The sequence below is a fragment of the Monomorium pharaonis genome, chromosome 6 (genome assembly GCF_013373865.1).
Source record: "Monomorium pharaonis isolate MP-MQ-018 chromosome 6, ASM1337386v2, whole genome shotgun sequence".
NCBI classification, from domain to species: Eukaryota; Metazoa; Arthropoda; class Insecta; order Hymenoptera; family Formicidae; genus Monomorium; species Monomorium pharaonis.
Window position 1 is genome coordinate 24,493,017 of NC_050472.1, and position 3,554 is coordinate 24,496,570.

Consider the following 3,554-nt stretch of genomic DNA (forward strand, 5'->3'; position numbering starts at 1 on the left):
TTTATGTTTCTAATTTTAAATAATGCAAATAAAATATACATATGATAGACATGAAAAATATTGAAAAGATAATTGAGGCACTTAAAAAAAATAAGCATATTTTATTAGCATGTTCATATTTTTTATATATATTTTTCAAGTAATTGTTATTTAATCGGCAAATCGTTTCTGAAAAAATCTTGTTTACATCAGCCAAATTTAAATTAAAAACACAGAAAAATAATTTTAGTCTTAATTTTAACTGTAATTATTACCAAAAATTTTTAACGAATATGTATATATACAATTGCTACAAATTTTATCACAATAACACATTTATATATAATAACAATCCAGATAGGTTCTCTACTATAAATCATATTCTAACAATATGTTGCATTCACGTTGCTTAAAATCATTTTTCAGCTATGCCATTCGGCAAAGTACCTGTATTCGAAGTGGATGGAAAAAGAGCAAATCAGTCCGTATAGCTATCTGCCTGTTTTCTCATAAATGCTACGCGTTTCACGTATATTACTTAGAAAATATATAATAAATAAAGGAATATCTTGTATTCTTTGCTCTTTTTATTTTTTATTTAAACGTCCGCATAACGATATGTGTTTACGTTCTATTACACACATGTATCATTTCAAATAAAAAGGAGAAGTCAAGAATAGAATTACTCTTGTTTCCGGGGTTTTAATAAGACCGCGCGGTATCGGTCGATTTATTTGAAACTCCAAAGTTTTTGGATTGGATATGTGAACTGCCGGTACATCTTCTATTTCGTATCCCAATTTGTCCGCTACATTCTCACGTGAGCACTGTAAGTTAATTTAACGCAAGTTAGAACACACTGTATTGAGATAAAATAATAAATGATCAAAAATGGTGTTTTTATGCGCAACTTTTTATTTTTCAAACTTTCGTGCATGAAACATACCAAAGAGAAAGTCCTGCCTGGGCCATTTCTATTCAAATCAAGTCAGTCAACTTGTTTAGTGAAAACTGCTTATCTCGATTAAGTGGTTTGAACTGTATTTTTGATGGTGTCTAGCATCATATAGAAATGGACCTTTAATTGCATCCAAATCATGAGTGCCAATAGAGACCAGACTATGTCTTCTTCCTATATTTTGATGCAACTTTTCTTGAAGATCAATAAAACTATTGTAAGAATCTTGCGTCAAAGTAACGTCTCTCAAAATTGAAACAACCAAATGTCCTCTTGTTTTTAAGAACTGAAACAATGAGATGAGATATAATTTTTTACATTAATCAAATTATTCAATGCTAATCAAAACGTAATTTTAAAAAGAATTACACATACTTCTTGAAGTCATTATAATCTTTTCCATTCCTTTGGTTTTATTGCCATATAATGTGGAATGAACATCCTGTTTAAAAAAAAGACTTTATATATAGGCATTCAGCCATAGGTGGAGGAACATTTAAAAAGTGAAATTTAAAGAGTCCTGGTACACATCCGTTACGCAGTTCTTGTGTAATTTGCATTATGTGTTTTGCTTTTTATTACCAATTGCAGTTCTTTTGTATGTTCTACAAAAAGTAAATCAATAAGATATTTAAATATATTATCTTTAAATATATTTAAGGAATGAATTTTTTTATCTAAACTATAAATTGTATAATATTTACTTATTCAAAAATATAAGTAGTCCAGTACTTAGGCTCCAAGCACAACAGACAATATCTGTTGGCAGGCGTGTCAATCTTGTAGATAATTTCTTCGGACGCATTTATACCTTGGTCAAAAACCTACTCTTGTTATCATTTGCTTTTTCATTATCTCTTCATAGAAAAAAAACAAGTAATTATTGTACAGTTTAATGCAAGTATAATTATTCTTATTTTTTGTTAAGAGTGTTTCATATAATGCAAATATTTCATATAATGACTTTTTACTTCTATCACAGTAACATGCCATACTATGTACCTTCAAACAAATACACCCCTTCTATATTCGCTTCATTGACATTCAGTCAGAGCGTGATGTTTGTCTAATATGTAAAATGAGTATAAATCTTTTTCAGTCGATAGCAAGTGCTTGTGCAAGTTCTTAAGTATTAAGATATAAAATATATTTGGTTAATTTATGTATATCAAATCCCATCTTAGCAATAACTCAAATAAATAAACTTTATTCCCTACAGGCCTACAACAATCAATCTTATTGATATTACACTTTAGAACTTATATTATAAAGAATAGAACTTATATTATAAAGAATAGAATGTAACTTAAAATATGTTTTACCCAATGTTTTGAAAAGCAAGTCATGTTTTATTGCAATAGTCATCATCTTTGTATCACGACAATCCCAGCATGGGTCGATAAACTCTCAATATTTTATCGGTTTTCTTTTAACACGGAAATGTCAGGTTTCTCGTTGAATTACTTGAGGCACAATAAAATCCACTGATTAAAACTGTCAAGCTATGAAATATCATGTTAACCTCGAAATCACACAGTGTTCCCTCATCTTACAAATGTTTTACAAATAATGTAAATAAACGAGCAAGATAAAACTAAATTAATAATTCTTGCTAAATTACAATTCTTATTTAATGTTTGTTATTTTGCAAATAATCCATATAAATCCTCAAGTGCTACTGTAGATAAATTTTGATCCGGGTGCTATTTCCAGTGTTGTATAGCTTTTGTTATTGAAATTAGAATAGTTTAAAATAATATTAAAAAATCGTCCTTTACTTAATTAATACTTAATATTAAAAATAAACTTGTCAAAATGTTTAACAAAAATGATAAAGAATGATAAATGTTTTTAAAAGAAGATACGGGAGTCGGTAAAGTGATAAATGGGAGAGAATTTAGTCCCCGCGCCGCTCGAAATTCCGGAAAAATTCGTCCCAAGTAGCAGGAGCGCACGTTATGCGAGGAAGTCACTGTGGGGATCCGGTAACCTCCTTGCTATTGTGCGCTCCTAATAACTCCGATTATTTTTCGGGCCCTTTTAATCGTATTTAATAGAGATTTAACGGATTTTCGGAGCTTCGGAGTTATTAGGAGCGCACAATAGCAAGGAGGTTACCGGATCCCCAGTAACTTCCTCGCCTAACGTGTGCTCCTGCTACTTGGGACGAATTTTTCTGGAATTTCGAGCGACGCGGGGACTAAATTCTCTCCCATTTCTACACTTTACCGACTCCCGTATCTTCTTTCAAAAACATTTATCATCTTTTATTAACTTTTTTAAAACATTTTGACAAGTTTATTTCTAGTATTCGTTAATTAAGTAAAGGAAATTATTAAATATTATTTTTAACTATCCAAAGTTTAATAACAAAAGCTATATATTAAACTTGAATTAGCACCTGTATCAAAATTTATCTACAGTAGCACTTGAGCATTTATATGGATTGTTTGCAAAATAATAAACATTAAATAATAGTAATTTAGCAAGAATCATTAATTTTGTTTTATCTTGCTCAAGGACCAATATCTACGGAATTCCATCCTTGGGTTTGTTAACCTGGCAACCGCCATGATGCATACTAACGCAACGTCTGCGCCGTCGCAGTCGGCGGCAG

The 3,554-nt window shown here is 30.4% G+C and overlaps 1 long non-coding RNA gene across 6 annotated transcripts; it reads right to left on the reverse strand.

Moving 5' to 3' along the window:
- Positions 1-99: 99 nt before the first annotated feature.
- LOC118646334 lies at positions 100-3,502 on the reverse strand. 6 transcript variants are annotated; one of them, XR_004963892.1, is made up of 7 exons: positions 3,471-3,502; positions 2,260-2,439; positions 1,940-2,003; positions 1,642-1,794; positions 1,313-1,542; positions 926-1,223; positions 100-806 (listed from the first exon to the last, which is right to left on the reverse strand). It is a non-coding gene; the product is annotated as an uncharacterized LOC118646334 (long non-coding RNA). The 6 variants fall into 6 exon arrangements; XR_004963890.1 differs by having other exon boundaries at positions 2,260-2,431; positions 3,471-3,501; XR_004963891.1 differs by having other exon boundaries at positions 2,260-2,431; positions 3,461-3,479.
- Positions 3,503-3,554: the final 52 nt, after the last annotated feature.